Source organism: Amphiura filiformis, chromosome 4, assembly GCF_039555335.1.
Source record: "Amphiura filiformis chromosome 4, Afil_fr2py, whole genome shotgun sequence".
Lineage (NCBI taxonomy): Eukaryota > Metazoa > Echinodermata > Ophiuroidea > Amphilepidida > Amphiuridae > Amphiura > Amphiura filiformis.
This window is the reverse complement of record NC_092631.1, coordinates 85,762,260-85,779,699: the sequence shown is the minus strand read 5'-3', so window position 1 is coordinate 85,779,699 and position 17,440 is coordinate 85,762,260. Positions and strand designations below refer to the sequence as shown.

Here is a 17,440-nt window from a genome sequence, read left to right as displayed (position 1 = left end):
GCAGCACTGATACCCCTGATATAGCGCAGTAGAGCTGCGGAGCTCGCGCTTAAACTCGTGGGTGAGCAGTCCGCTCGGGAAGCAACTTTAATGTTGTACAACTAATAAAAGACATTGCATCAAAAAAAAGGCAGAACATGATACTGTACAAAATTCTCTCACCCCATGCTAGGGTCGTAACCAAATTTATGTGTATGATTTACGCATAAATTCAATCACACCATGTCACACTCAATGGTGCTGAGAACATAATTCTAATTCTGAAACATTTTGATAAATGATCGCCATTTGTGCCCCATTGATTTCCTTGTAAGCATGCATGGTAAGCAAGATATAAACTAATCTAAGAATAGCATGTCAGTCATGGCTATTGCTCAAGTTCAACAGATGATTTACAATATCATTTAAATTTAAAGACTCTTTACCCCAAGGTATAAAACAATGGAAGACCTCCCTCTATAATCCTCAATCCCAAATGGATCAACATTTGGCTATACTTTCACATTTTAACTCTTTCTGTGGTGGATGCTATACTTTTGAAAATAAATTTAATTAATTTTAATCAGTTTTAAAACAATTATAATAATTATGTGTGTTGGTTCAATAGTACTCATGAGAAATAGGCTAGGGGTTTTTGCTTAAAAATAAAGATGTTTCACATTTTGCATGGTTGCTAAGGATACAATATTGTGTATTCAAAGTGTTAATAAAAGTATGTTTTATCAGCACATTTTTAGAACATTTGTATTTGAAATTGTCAAAATTCATGTTTTCTCAGGGGTGTCTTTACTCCTATCATTTTACCTATTATGAAGTAGAAATCTCATTTCAAATGCCAGAAGCAAAATAATAATCATTTTGTGAATGTTTGATGTTTTATTGTAGGGATGAATTGGATATTAGTAAGTATCTTTTGGGGGAATTTGGAAGTTCTGTCTGTTTGGATAACCTACTTACAAAAGGAGCTGTTTGAAAGAATTTCAATTCCATCTTCCATCTGCTAATGCTTCAGGGAGATTTTATTTGTAATTAGAAGTTCTTGGACAATTTATTTCGAAAATTAATCATTTCTGTGTGCATATTTTTTGTATGTTTTGTTTCGAAACAGAAACATTTTTGTGATTTTTCATAACAGAGGAAAATTTATGGGTCTGTATAGAACAGACCAGTATGCCTATAGGCCTACACTTTCTTTTGAAGATAATGATAATTAAAATCAGAATGATGGGGGAATCTAACTCAATCCAAGAAACGAAAGTACTACATTGGCTACATTGTTAGAACTTAGCAAAACTGTAGACAATGATTGAAATGTTCCAAATATTAAAAACTGTTTAGGGAGCTCAATGTTTTGATTTCTTATTCCATTGACCTCAGCGACCTCCTGACCCAAGATCAGGTCATCCCTCATTAGGGAATTTCCCCCATCATAAACAAAATCTGTCATGTATTACAGGCTATTAATATTATATTACACATGTTCCCCAGTGGCCCTTGCATTTGGGGTGTAGCGTTGCTTTGCTTCATAAAATGTAATTGTACTATAAATTAAGTGAAATAAAACTTGCCTTCTTCAACTGATTTGGTTCGGAAAATGATGAAAATATATGCCTTTGCAGACTTGGGTTGAAGTAGTCCGACAAGTAGACTCTGTTTTTTTCTTAGGCCCGGTCCACATGACGTCATGAGTGTGTTTTTTCCTGTCGATTACGATCATGTCATAATCGTATTATAATATTAGTACCGTGTGTCCGCTCAATGTCGTCGGCATACTACAATCGTGTCATCATTCGCGAATGATGAAAATGTCCATTATTGGGCCGGTTTCTACCAGTGTGTAAGCATTTTGTCGTTGTATTTATGTATACTCAATGGGCTTTGTAGTCACCGTATAGCGTGAATTTATTACGAAATGGTGACGAGTGTGGACGCTCTCATCATTTTTGTATCATAATCGTGTCATAATCAGGTAATTACGACACAATGACGAAAATATACTAGTGTGGACTGGGTCTATGCTACCAACTATTATACTCAGACTTTTTTCTTAGTTACCAACTATATACTCAGAGTAGACTCTGATTGCTCTAATTATTAAACTCTGATCACTCAAGAAAATCCACTTACATGGTCATGACTTTCATGGTTCATCTTTCTTAATTGTGTCATGTGAATGGTCAGAGCTGAGTATAACTAAGAAAAAAAGTCCCACTCATTGGACTAGGTTGAAGTGGGTCACTTTTATTTTTACCAGGTTTTTTTTAACCCACTCAAATTCCTCATTATATTTGGCAAAATCTACATACAGCACTACTTCCAAAGACACAGTTTTGTTGGAAAGTAGGATTTGTAACGGTCAAAATATCTAAATTTCCCTGAATATTAATTCACGCAAATTTGCCATTCAAGACAAGCCTTCTTTTGGAAATAGATTTAGAAATGGTAACAGTGCCAGGATAAATCTTAAAATAAAATTGATAGCAGGATATTAACTGAGCAATGTGATGACAACACCGCAGCGAATTCAATACTAAACTCTTCATTGAAAGTGAGCGATTACAGGTTATTACTGGCAAAAAATTGATTACAAAGATAGAATTTCAGCTGACATAAAAGTTTTGTAATATCCGGTGCAATTTAATTTAATCATGGTGGTGATGGTTGCAATCAGTTTGTAATTGTATTCATCACATCAACAGATATATGTGTGTCACCCATATATCATATTATTGTCTTTAAGAAAGCAAATCTTTTGTGGTTTAGATGAAAATGTTGATTGGCAGAAGAAACTAGAACAGTCAACTTTGCCTTGAATATGTGATATGATCTGATTCAATCATACCAAAGTCGGTAATAACAAAATTGGGATAGGCAAAAATAAGGAGTGAAAAACAATAAAAACTTAAGAAAATGGATATGTTACAGATTTCATCATCAGTAATCTTATAGCCACAGAGCAAGTTAGAAATGATAATCTTACTCAATTGTCAAAATTTCCTACTTTGGTCTGACTGGATCAGATCATGTAGATATGTTGCCAATAAGTTAAGGGCTGGGGTATGAACGTTTGGACAGTATTTTATCTATTTTATGGTGTTTTTGGGACAAAATCTATATCTTCAATATGAAGGGTCAAAATTTTCAGTTGATCTTCAGCTTTTCATTCCAGCTACATACACTTTAAGTACATACTAGTATCCTTAGGTTTAGAAAGTTTACTTTGAAGACTGTTTTAACAGTAATAATACACATTTGATTGCAATTGATTAAAAGTTGATATTTTTGATATTTAAAAATATCAAAAATATCAACTTTTAATCATTTGCAATCAAATGTGTATTATATCGCAAAAAAAAAAAAAAATCAAAATTATTTGATATCAGAATGACATTCTTCGTATTCAGAATGCAATTCGATATGTCTGATGTGCTCTCATGTCCCACAAAAATATTGTTGAAACGTTCATACCAGAGCCCTTAAGATATCAAAATAAATCTGCCTATATTAACACACTCCCCTGTGTAGTTCTCGAAAAATTGGTTCATCAATCTACTACACACTGTATATCAATCTACTCTGCACAGTACATCAATTACTAGGTGGAAATTTCCCCCCTAGCCTTTTTTGACTATTCAAAATGAAAATTCCAAGTTTGTTAATAGCTCAACAAACTCTCCTACAATTAAGCTTTTAATATTGTCAACAATCAAACATATTAAATGATGTGTTATTCTTTTCCCCAAAGACCTGAAAATACCAAACCAACAATTCTAACAGGAGTAGGCTGTTTGCTCTCTATTCTATGGTCGTTGTATGGATGATAGGCAGGCTGGTGTGGGCGAGGCTAGTACGTGACTAGGCATACGCCCATTGTTTAATTACATTGTAATTTGTGGCGCGTTGGTATTACCACATTGCTTTGTAAGGAGAGATTTGGATGTAGGGATAGTAATTTAAGAAAATTGATTTCAAATGCATTGGTTTTTAATATATTTTGTGTTTAATTCAATATTCTTAGTACTTTTATAGAAATATTTAGAAGTGTACAGTGTGTCTTTGCAAAATATGTTAAATAGAAAAAATCAATGCAAATTATACTTTTATGAAGTAAGATAATGCTTCGCTTAAAAACTTTTGTTAATGAGCTTATGTTTTGGTTTCTTTTAAATTTCTGAAAATATAATTATGCATGCAGAAATTTTGCACATTTTGCTCAAGTTCATACTTTGCATACTGTATTAAAATAATACTTGCAACACGAACGGTATCCATATATTTTTTAATTTCTATGACAATATTCTATCTGTGCATAGACAAATGAATTATCATTCAAAAAATACCCAATTTAAAGTTATAGCATAGACACTGGTTATAGAAAGTATTTTATTACACTGCCACTGGAGCCATCTTCGAAATGATACTCTATCACTTTATGAAGTAAAATATTATTGCAAGTAATATCTATGAGATTAAATCAGTGTATTATTTCAAGAAATTATTAGTGTCAACTTTTTTGAGGCTTTTGTTTCATCGATTCTGAAACTTAGTCCAGGTGATGTGGTACTCTCTTGTAATCTTATATGTCAATGGGAAATTTAAGGGCATCATAGCAAAAAAGAAAACTCCGTATTGGCGGGCATTTTGTTAGAAGACAGGATTTAAATCCCTTGAGTGCCCATGGGGGTGCCAGGTGCGAGGTTTTATACATACAACTATCATGACCATAAAGGATTCACTGGACAAAAGTCACAAGGTTTTGAGTTGTTGACAATGTTGCTGGTTCATGCACAGAGGCTAGATAGTTTGAAGAAGTGGCAATTCCAATTTTGACTCCCAAAATGTTGGAAAATATTTGAGAAGCAAGTACATGTACAATTGTACATCTTCCTTACAAGTTTGAAAAATTAAACAGTACTTTGTCAAAATTAGTGAAAATTCCATGTTGCACAAATACATGGTAGTATAATTCTCATGGGTTTTTTTTTCATTGGTTACCACATGGAATTGGACCCAGAAACTACATCTATATAGCAAAAGTTTCCACTTTTGACTTCAGTTACATTTCATGAGAATGCAGCTGGTTTATGCAGAGTGGCAAATTTCTATCAGAATTTGGCTTTCCTACACATCACCTTAACTTTGTCAAAGAAAATCTTTCATTGCCTGAAAACCTACTTGGATAAAAAGTTTATTTGAGTTTTATTGCTGAATTTAATTCAGCTTAGTTGTGTAGCATTAGGGATAATTATGTCAAAAATAATTAGCCATATTTCAAATGGCTCAATAGCAGTTTTTGACAAAGATGGTTAAAGCTAATAATCGTTTCACAATAATTGTCAAAACTACTTCAAGTTCTTGCACATAACTTATATAGCGTATTAAATCGCTATTGTGTGCGCTGTAGTATTGAATCAATTGTTTTTCCAGAGCTCAGAGTGATATAACTTGAGAAGTGGTGAAATCACCAAGGGGATGTTCGCTGAACGCAGATGGACTGCCCCCTAAAGCACGCTTTTTGAGTACTTGGAGTACTCGGTTTTACCAGGGGGAAATGGGGACAAAGTGACAAAATAAGGTCACTTTTAGGTCAAATTTCATTTTTCTTCTCCACCCCTTGAAATTTCTTTTGAGTAAGACATTGTCTGCTGCAGATGTCTATAGGCTATTATAGTATGATCGGTCCTACATATGCAATCCTCTGAATAGATGCAAGTTTGATATAAATGCATAGCAAGATGGTTATAAGTGCATAATAATGATAAAATAGCACTAATATGCTTTCTGTCAACCATTCTAGATTTGGATTTTTACCCAAATAAGTCGCAATCAACATCACTTCTGCCCATTGTAACTGGTTATTTTAAAACTAAAAATTCAGATAGCATTCAATTGTTGATTGCTATTATTTTATACAATTATTATTTTATATGTTTCAGGAGTTTTTTTAAATAGTTTTATTTTTAATTCATTAGTTGTGAACACACTAAATGGGCTAAAAAGATTTAGAAAAAGTTCTGTATTTTATTCATGAAAAGAGGGACACCAGTTCTGCCACCAGTGTTTCCACCGGTTTCTTTATTATCACCTTTGTAAAGATTGCACTGATTTATGCACAGGTTTAGTGTCAAATTAAGGCATTTCTCCATTTGTCCAATGGTATAAATTTAGCCAAGTGGAACTGATTTAAGATTATGAATGGAGACCTCTACCTAATTGGCATAAAAATGGTCAAATTTGATGTATTATATATATTTTATATAATGGAATCAAACAGGCATGAAGCTATTATCTGGAATTAGTAGTTCATAACCTTAGTTGAACTGATAATAATAAGAATAATCCTATTTCAGTTTTTGCTGATGGCCAGTAATTCCCTTCTTGTCATTTTGAAGGTAAAAAGTTCATTTTGAGTAATTCTAATATCAGTGGCATGTGCAAAGAGAGGGGGCACGCCATCCAACCTTTGTCTACTCTGAGTTTATGAAATTTAAGGGTTCTTTTTTTTTGGGGGGGGGGGATAGGCATCTTGCCCTCCAGCGTATGAAATCATATAATATCACAAACTTCTAAATTTAAACAGATCAAGTATATTATGAGGGCCACCATGTAAGATGAATCACAACAGTAATGTTCTCTCCAAGAAATTCCTTTACATCATTAAATAGCCCATTTACCTTTTCACCACATTAAAGTATCTCCATTTACCATGGCTCATTTACGCTATGAAATTGATGGTTGGCTACTGTCAGAGTTTTGATATCAAAATATCTTTTGAACTTTTCAACTCCATGTGAATGGCTGCTTCTTGTTTTGGCGAATTTCAGGCACTTATTCCCACTCCCCCTGTGTTAGGCCAGGGGCCCCATTCTATATTACAATCTACCACAAAAGTCATCGTTATCAATTATAATAATAATCACGAAAGACTGGTGACTGTTACCGGTAAGTACATGTAGTTAACATTGATTGTTCATACTTTGCAAAAAGCAGCAATTGAAAAACAGTCAGAGAGCCCCACCCATGCAACCAAACCCTCCTGCACCTCAGTCCTCCTTTGCCAGACTACTTGTCTTCGTTTTGGTTTTAATATAACTCTGTATAAATAAATATATTTAGGCATTACATAAGCTGCATTAGAAAAAGGGGAAATGTTTGATCCTTCATTCACATACATGTACACCTGATATTCCAAAACATTCCAAAATCAAAATGATAGGTCATACACTGCCCTTCAGAAGTGTTATTTCATCAAAGAGCAGCTTTATCTTATTTACTTCAATTGTTCACATTTCCCCCACATAAAAAGCCATCGCAGCATTTATGTATCCTGATGTGTGAGACCTCCAAGACATTCATGTCTGCACTAGGCACTTAACAATTGCTGGTCAAACGAGGCCTAATGACGCGGGGGTTTACAAACGCTTGAACCTTAACCGATGATATGGTCATGTGGGAATAAATGGAAGGTGGAGAAAGATGGGATAGTTTGTGTTACCGTGGTTACTCGATTAAGCAGCGTGGGGGCTAAGAAACGAGCTGTGATGATGAGGCGTTTTGTGAAATGTTTGAACGTTTCAGTGATTATGTGGTTTGGTGAGTATAAATGAGAGGTGTAGAATGATGAGGGCTTAGACACCTGTATATTATTCTTGATGCAAAAGTGGTTTGTTAAATAAACTTATTCAAGTTGCAAGGAAAAATAAGAAAATAATTAAACTTTACTGAACAGAGTTTGAACTTTATTAGTTTTGATCAGAAATATATTCATGAATATCAAAAAACTCTGAATAAAACCGGGTCTCCCCGGTTTTAATGTAAAAAGTTAAACTTTACTGTTAATATGAAAGCACTTCAGGCTTTTACGTGGTATTTTAGTATACCACTAGGCATTATAATTATGCAAAAATTAGAAATCCGAGTAAAATTGAGGGCGTTGCTGTGAAGCAAATAGGACATTATGGCTTCAAGTCAATTGTGCACACGTTTTTGGATTTGTATTATTCAGATATAAGCATAGTGGAAATGACATGGATCATTTTATAAGAACCGTTTCTACATATTCAAGATTTAAGTAGAATGGTAACCATTGCAAACATTACAGATATTACTAAAATTCAATATTTGAAGCAAAAATTAAAAAAAAAATCATATTTCCAAACAGGTGCTCTTTATATCCTCAAGTAGATACCCTAAAACAAATACATGTCTTCCCCCTACACATAATATGTGCATGAATCACATTTTGTTCAAATTTGATGACATGATTTATTAAATCGAAAATAATAGAAAACAAGTTGATATCAAACAAAAATCACCTGCCCACGTTTGACTGGATGCCCAGGTCTATTCAATAAGCATTAATATTGATATAATATCAAATAAAAATCTGAAAATCTTGATTAAATACATAATAAAAGCCTATGGATATTAAAAAAAAATCCTTATCTTCTTGATCTCGGTGGATTAAAGTGCACCTGAAGTGATGTCAAATGCATTTTATCGTTGACATTTTTAATTTCCAAATTGGAAATTGAAATTCTGAGATTAATGCATAGGGCGGCTACTACACCAGCTGTTTGGTGAGGTTGAAAATGATGCTTATCTTTTAAATAGTTAGGAGGAATTGGCTGTTCTAGTTGAAATCCATACACACCCTGTAGAAGACATGACTTTAATTTTCCACATAGGGAATGTGAATTTAAAATGGAGTCACCCATTCAGATAACCCTATTTGAAATTCTTACTCCCTGTGTGAAAGATTACAGTCATGTCTTCCATAGGGGGTGTATGGAGTTCAACTGGAACAGCCTTATAGAAGAATGTACTCCCTGCTACTATAGGTTTATCATCTTTTGATGTCAAGATGTTATCGGTAATGCGGGTGTACTTTGGTGCACTTTGGTTTTGTAATACCAGTTGTTAGTCTTGGATAAAGTGTTAATTTTAGGTGTTAAGTTAAAGCCAGTGTTTTATCATTTTTTCATATTTATTTTTTCAATAGAAAATTGTAAGAAAGTGAAAAGATGAAAGGAGAAGGGAAATAATAACGAAAGGGGACAGAAATTATATAAAAAAGAAAAGAAGCTACAGAAAGAAAGCTTTTATATTATAGAAAGATTAAAAGAGTAAAAGAAAAGGTAACAAAACAAAGAAAAGAGGTACGGTAATGAAACACAATGAAAGGGTAAAGAAGGAGAATGGAAAGGTGTGGAAAAGGAAGAAAAATGGAAATTAAAGAGAAACAGAAAATATTTCAGAAAAAGAATTACATGGTAAAGTGTTCAAGTACAGTAATGAGCATAACTGAAACAAGAATTTCTCATATTTCAAATGGACTGTCAAAATGCATTAAAATTGTATTCTTTCCATAGTTTTCTTTCTCATAAAATGTTAGACAAAAGGGGTAATCTGTAATCAAAGCTGCCAGGTAGCTTAGCATAATTTTTCACAAATTTTGACCTTTTTGCACCAATTAAAAAGACTGGTGTTACTTTCATCGGATTAAAATCACCATTCCTATAATATTGCTTTTGTTAATTTGAGCGATGTATTAAAGTGTGATACAATTTCTATTAATCCATTAATAATGACAGAAAACTGATCCTTTGAGTGACATTTACTTGAAATGCCGCTCACTGATTAAAAAGGTCACTCACTTTTGGTCAAAAATTGGCTCAGAATTTGGTTTTAAAAATTCTTTTGTTTTCCTAATTTATATTTTATATATTATTTTCATAAAATTTCAAGGTAAAATGTTTTTAGTGGAGGATTTTGGGCTATCGGACATTTTTGGCAAGTGTCTTTTAACATCGGTAGGAAAATTAAATTAGGCCTAGTTCATACTTGAAAGTGTGCAGCCAATATCTGGCAGAATATGTGTTCTGAATGAAGGATCACAAAATTGTTTGTACTTAGTCCAAATTTGTTTTACATTGCTAGATTATAGATTTGAAAGTGAAACATACAGTATTTTAAAATACTTAATAAGAAGTAATAAGGCTCCGAAGGTGACTGCGCTGGTGCTCTACCAATGAATTACTTTGAATAGTAGATGCATGTTTTATGATATTTATTGATATATAGTGAAAGGCTTATTTCAAAACTCACTGGAAAGTGCTGTTCAAAAGTTGGGTGAAATTGTCCACAAAGGCTGATATGCCACTGTTGCAGTTAATGTATAGAGTGGGAATTTTTCAGGAAATATCTGACAAAAAATATGAATTATTTTCCTGTCTGCCTATCAAGGTATTCAATATCCTAGTATACATGCACTGGTATTGTTAATATGTGTTTGCAAACATTTCAATCTTGTTTTGCCCACCTCGATTAGGTTCATTTTTCTATTATATACTATAGTTCTATCGTAACACGCTTGGGACAATTTTTTCTGAAGGTAAACAGAGTGTGACTTTACCAGGGCAGTTGTCGGACAAAGAAGCAGGGTGCTACTGAGGGTTGAGATGGCTAGATAAAGCACATGCCTTTCGGGTATTTTGGGTGTAAAGTTATTATATTTTGGCGAACAAAGATTTTCATGATATTGTTATGTTACTATGTTAGTGCACTGATTTATGAGAGATTTAGGTACTGAAAGTAAATGCAATATGTTCTAATATGGTGTGACAATATTTATAAAAAATATGCATGCAGTTTTGTTGTAGAACTTTGGTTGTGATGCTGTGAAATTAAAATTTTTGCAAAATATAACGGAGAAGCTGACAGAGCGTTTCAGCATTACGTTCTGCTTATTGGTTATCTAAGATTAAGAATACAGACATTGCAAGTAGATTCACAAGATGACAGGTCTGTGAAAAATGAAATTTAATTTTTTGTTGTCAATTTTGGGGGTTGATAAGCATTTCCTTAACAAAATCTCTATCAATTGTCCATGTTTAAACCCTATCCTGTCCCAGCAAACAAAAAATCGTTTTAGACAGTTTCAGCAGCAGGTTAGAAAAGGTTGCAAGAATGTGTTTAAATGTCGGGGTCTAAAGGGTATACAATGTAAACATGGTAAAGGGTATAAAATGTTTTCATTTAAAATTATACATTCAAAAACATATTTTTTGATAAGTTACTGCAAATATTCTAACATAATGTTATTTAATTATTGACAAAATATTTGCAAAAAACATTTTACAATAACAGTTTGACAACATTTTAAAAACACTGTTGAAACAGTGTAGTGTGTTTTCATACAACATGTTCTTAAAACGTTTTCATGACCTTTATAGAACCCAACATTTAATGTTTTTAAAGCGTTTTTACCAAAACCAAACCCAAAATATAACCTGTTTAAAACATTTTGTGTTTGCTGGGTTTTTGCTGCTCTCTGTTTGGAGTCCTAGACCAAATTGCAACAATTGAATTTTGATGAATTTTAATTAAAATCCTGCATGTCTTTTAGTTGTCAAACACTTTGTGATATCACAGATTTGTTTACCTACCCTGTTTGTCCTTGTATGTTGTGTTCGGTTTCCTCAAAGCATGGTATGTCATAATGTAGCCTACAGGTTGTATGGGCAGGTGATACATGTCTGGAGTATAGATCTAACTAAGACAACATAAATTAAAACACAAAAACTTGTCTTTCTTTTTGACATAATTACCGTACTGACGCGAGTATAGTCCCACCCCGTTTTTGGGTGAACATTTGTCAAAATTGGGGGTGGGACTATACTGAATTTCAAAAAAAAAAAAAAAAAAAAAATTATTTTATTTTTTTTTTTTTTCAGTTTTGAGTGTCCTGGACCTAGACCTAAATGTTAGATCATTCATGGTTGACCTAAAAAAAAAAAAAAAAAAAAAAATTCAAGATGTTTTTTATTTTTTAATATGAAAATTGATAATTTGTATTCATGTCATACTTATTAGTGATTTCAAAATGCATTGAATTTGAATGCATTTTGAAATCATTAATAGAGTATGACATGAATACAAATTATCAATTTTCATATTAAAAATAACAAAACATCTTGAATTTTTTTTAAATTTTTTTTTTTAGGTCAACCATGAATGATCCTAGCATTTAGGTCTAGGTCCTGGGACACTCCAAAGCCGACAAAATAATAACTTAAAAAAAAAAAATTTTAATTTTTTTTTTTTTTTTTTTTTTTAATTTCTGAAATTTTCCGAAAGTTTGGGGGTGGGACTTTACTCGAAGGTGGGACTATACTCAAGCGTCAGTACGGTATTAACAACAACAACATGATACTGTACATCATTTCTATGTTATCTATAATACTAGTAGTCTACTTATTGATGAAACTAATTTCTTGAATGATAATGGTGAAATATGTTGATGCTGATGTTGAAGAAATATAAACAATAATTTCATAACAGAAAAAGGCAGATTTTAGCTACAGATGATTTTCAATTTTGAGACAGTATAGTTGCATCACAAAGGCAGCATTATTTTTCATATCTTCAGTAGATAGCAATTTTAGAAATCACATTAGATACTCCCACACAAGGGTTGGTTTATTCATACACAATTACAAAAAGCTAACAATCAAACAAACAAACAAATATAATTGACCTGTAAATATTTATAGTTATTATTCCAACAAGTTGACAATGTTACATTTTTTTGTCACAATGCTTGTGATTATCAGACCTGCAAAACACTCTATATATTACACTGAGAAAGAATGGCAGGTCACAAAAATGGAATAAGCTTAGCATCAGGTTACATGTGTAAAATAAACCTAAATTATTGCAACTACCAAATGCTGCCAAATATTTTGACACTGTACTTGTGGTAGACAAAAGTCTCATAAATATTCAGATGAAATAAAATCCTGGTTAAGTGACGCCCTGATGATATTATGTCCGAGCAACTCTTTGCATACAAAAGTTCATGTGCCAAGTAAAATCTTTATGAAATTTTAATTTTTAAAATATGAGCAAATGTCTCATTAATTTTGTTTTAAAAAATATCCTAAAATAGTTCACTCAAAGGTAATATATTTTGGTAATTACTCTTGTTAGTTTACACAAGAAATAAGGAAAATGTGTTAAATTCTGAGAAAATCAAATCCATAGTAGCTATCAAAGCGTTAACTGCATATTGAACGGACCAATGATAATGAATGATTCACACATAGAATGCAAGAAACTAAGTGCCCTTTGGAAGATAGTGATACTATAATAGTAGCATTATACACCATACCCAAGTACATAGTGTATCAGGACGCAAGTTTGCAAAATGTGATGTGTGTGAGTGGAACTTTGACATGTGAGATGAAACTGTAGGGACGATAATAATGAAACAAATGTGTTACTAATAGAAGTTGACAGTGAAACACTCAGCCTGGGTATTGGGCATATACAATACATCTTCAGAAAGCTGAATAAAATGTTTTGGGGGCAAACTGGATGGAAAAAGAGCAATTATTATGCACTTGAGTTTGTCACTTTGTCGATCGTTGCAAATTATGCAAATATGATACAATGCATTAAAATGATCTTGTATACTATATATAAAGTTTGTTTGCTTTTTAAAATATGTCTAATCATTCAAACATGTCACGGTAACATGTTACACTTGATGCACTTGTTGTTACTCGCATTCATTGGTCCTATACAATCAGATTCATGCTTCACAGACACTTAAGCTGTGACAAAAGTAGACATCGTTTGGCCTTCTTTCATTCAATGAAATGGAATGTTATCAGATTTTTCAACAGATAAAACAAAACCAGGAACACATTTCTCAGACATGATGTGACTACTACATTTGTGTACCAAACCAAACAGTTGTTCAATATGCATAGTCACAACCATTGTGTACTTTGGCAAATAAGTCGCAATCATGATATCTTTAAAGGATTTTGATACATTTTGGTTTCAAATTTAATTGGCTGTATCATGTGATAGATTAGGCTCACCTGCACATAGCTAGCCCACATTAGAATTTATATGTGACCGTCCACCACAAATGGACTCGGCATTTTCACTTTTTGAAATATTGGCCAGGCAAATCCTCCTCAAAATAAGCTTAGTAAAAAATTCAGTGAATTGGTTGGGAAATTCTATGTTATGGATTGTTTTTTGATAGGTTTAATCAGAGTTTAATGGACCAACAACTAGCTTTGCTGACATTACGAACCAGTTGTGGTGGATGGTCACGTATTATCATTTTATAAATTTTACAGCTAGAATTTGATTGTTTTCAGTTTATTTGTGTTTTTGTTTTTTGATTTCTCTAGTATTTTATTCAAAACCAATTATCTTAGTCACTGTAGCCATTGAAATGCTATTATATGATATATCTGTGGAACTTATTTCCATTAAACTCTTCAGTCTGCAAATGGAACAAACATTCATCAAACTGAAATGACCAAAATATTTCATAATCTCAATATTGAACTACTGTCTGCAAAATATGTTGGTAGCATATACCTTTTTTTCAAGGTTTATTTTTGAAGCAAATATTGGCTGCAATATAATGTATTATGTTTTCATGTGCTACATGTAACATGACTCCATACCAGCAGAATTGTAGTGAGAACTATGAATATATATTTACACATTGTATATCATATTGCATAAATGTTGATATGCCTAAATGGAACTTTAAAAAAAAGTACATCGACACAAGTGAGACTATAATAATTGTAGGTCATATATGCCTTCCAGAAAGTGTATTACTATCTGAATTTTAAATGAAATAATTAGAATCTAAGTATTAATCACCAATACCACTTCTAGTGTTAAATCCATCAAAAAATAAATTGATAAAAAGGTGAATAATGAATTCAGAGATGCTGTTTTAATGAATTATTTAGTAGCATGCATATTTGAATTGCTGGCTGGAACAATCCACCTTAAGTAAATTTTCAATCAGTTTTTTCAAAATGACACTAACATCTTCTAAAAGATTTGATAAAAATGAAAGGACAAAAAAAATCAGAAGCTTGTCAGTCCTTTGTATTGAACTTCATTTCAGACTTTGAAGTTCACAAGTGCAACTTTTGGGTCATTAAAAGATTGAAATCAGACCCTATAAATTTATAGAGAAAATATCCCCAAATACAATACATCTAGTATCCCCTCCCGCCTTTGTGGTCCAACTCACATTGTAAAAGTCGCTCTAAATTTTCGCCTGCAAGATTTGACAAGTTCCACACTTATAAATGAGACGTGATGCTTTTATACCAGGTATTAAAGCTGACAACCTTACGTCCCTTCTCCCCAGGATATCGGCACCGGTTCTTATCTGCGCTCTCGACCGCTTGCCGCACATGCCCTCAAAACATCCCGGCAAAACATAGATAACATCAGGGACACGATAGTGCTAATGATAACACATGCAATGTTGCCGTGGAAATTTATTTTGATTTCTCAAATAAATAGAAGAAAATACTGAATTCTGAGTGTTTAATGGAAGAGAATGGTTGTACAAGCAAGATGGATTTCTGTTTACCTATCTTATTTCTTAGTTTTCTTTATTTATCATAGTTCTTAGTTTTGTGGGAAACTGTCATCATGGAATGAGTCAAATATTTTCTATAAAATTCAACTATTTTGAGGAGAACAAGAAGCAATATTGTACCAGATTAATATAAAAAAGTTAGGTAACAGGTTTTGGAAGGAAAACTCCTGGGGAAAACTGCAGTGTCGCTCCTGTAAGCTCCTACCAAAGAGCTCATTCAAACAAGATACTACAAAGATAGTCAGAAAAAACCTGTCTTGTTCCAATACTCATTTAGGGACTTGTTCCATTCTACATATTATTATGTTGGAAGAAAGGCAAGACCTGGGATTTCCATACTGTAGGAAACTCATGGGAAGGAGGCAGCACTGAGCAGGGGAGGAAGGGGATAATATCTAAGACTTCTGCTAGGACACCATGTCAATGGATAAGAATAGTCTCTTATAGAACACCATGATATAAATCTATGGGGTATGAACGAAATCAGGAAGGTCTCTTAATAGACCTGTTGAAATCTTCATCCAATCTGGGATCCTGATTGGTAAAGGACTCTTGCTCTCCCCACCCAACCTACTATTCTACCGAGTCTATTCAGGCCATTGGTGCAAAATGATACTAATTTTTGTTGAGTAAATTGTCGCAGATGGTTCTTGCCATTTCATCTGATGAAAAAAGACAAAGACATTTACATAACCTTTATCCAGGTGAGAGTAGCTGTGAGTGTTGGTTCACTTTGCCTGGTTTCTCACTCTATGGTCCAGCAGAGAGATGTAATTAGATGAGACATATCTGGTGAGAACTATTTACTGTCCACCATCATTACACAAATGAACAACTGACATGTGTCAGGCGTAATATTTTTATTTGACTGTCAGACCAGAAGACTGGAGTCTGACCAAAATCGAAAATATTGGATGTCTATGCATTGGATGAAAACAAGATGTTTGAAAATTATTTGAATAAGTTCATTGGCCATGAGGGCTTTGCACTCTTTAGAATGAATATGACTGCATCTTCAAGATGGTAATTGTAATTTTTGTTTTTAATAATATTTAGATTATTTAGATATTAATGACTATGTTTTATTGGTCAAATTATAATATTTGGCATATTTCTCAAAATCACTAAATATTATGTGATGACGATGATTTATGATGATGATGACAGTATCAACGATGATGAGGCATATGGATGAGGACAACATTGATGATAATATTGATGACCAGTATGATTATGATGACCTGGATGACAATGATGGACACCAACAAAGTGCATGACTAGATCTTGGACTGGATAACAAGTATATGATGGCATCACTGTTCCATTCTATCATGATTTCGTATCATCACCACCATCAATTGCCTCAGATGGAACGGGTCCTAATTCTTTCAAAATCCGCCACTTCCCTCCAAAAAATGACAAATTTCAATCAAAGCCATGACAGATTGAAGCATTAAATTACTAATAAATCCCCACTATTGCGCACAATTGAAATAGATTAATGAATATCTAGGCAAATGTGTAGATGCCCGCTAGCTTTGTTTATAGAGTTGTATTTTTATGGAAGAAAATGCCTAATTTTGTAGTATTTAAACCCTACATCAACAGATTTGTAAAGTGCCATTGGGCATATTTCATATTTGTTGGATGTGAGGTTATTTCAGTTGAGCAATACCTCAGATAGGATGGATGAATATGTAGGATCTTAGTGAGTTATTGTTTTGGTGAGTTCAGATAATTCCACAAAGGAGTTATATTGTGATTTTGTGACATGTGTATGTTTGTGTACAGGGTGGGTGTATGTTGGGGTCCTGGGTTGGGGTTTTGTATGTTTGTTTGTGTGTGTGCAGGGGTGTTTTTGTAGAGAGGGTGCATGGGTTGCCTAATGTTGGTGTCCAAGGTTGGGGTGCTAACATTTGTGTGTGTGTTTGAATGCGGAGGTGTTTTAATACGATAATATAAACCTCAAATATGAAACACGCTAAATGACAAGGTAATTTTGAT

General features: G+C 33.1%; 1 protein-coding gene across 1 annotated transcript in view; it reads left to right on the top strand.

Moving 5' to 3' along the window:
* The window catches only part of LOC140151585 (myosin-I heavy chain-like), a 143,150-nt gene that overhangs the window by 93,076 nt on the left and 32,634 nt on the right, over positions 1-17,440 (top strand).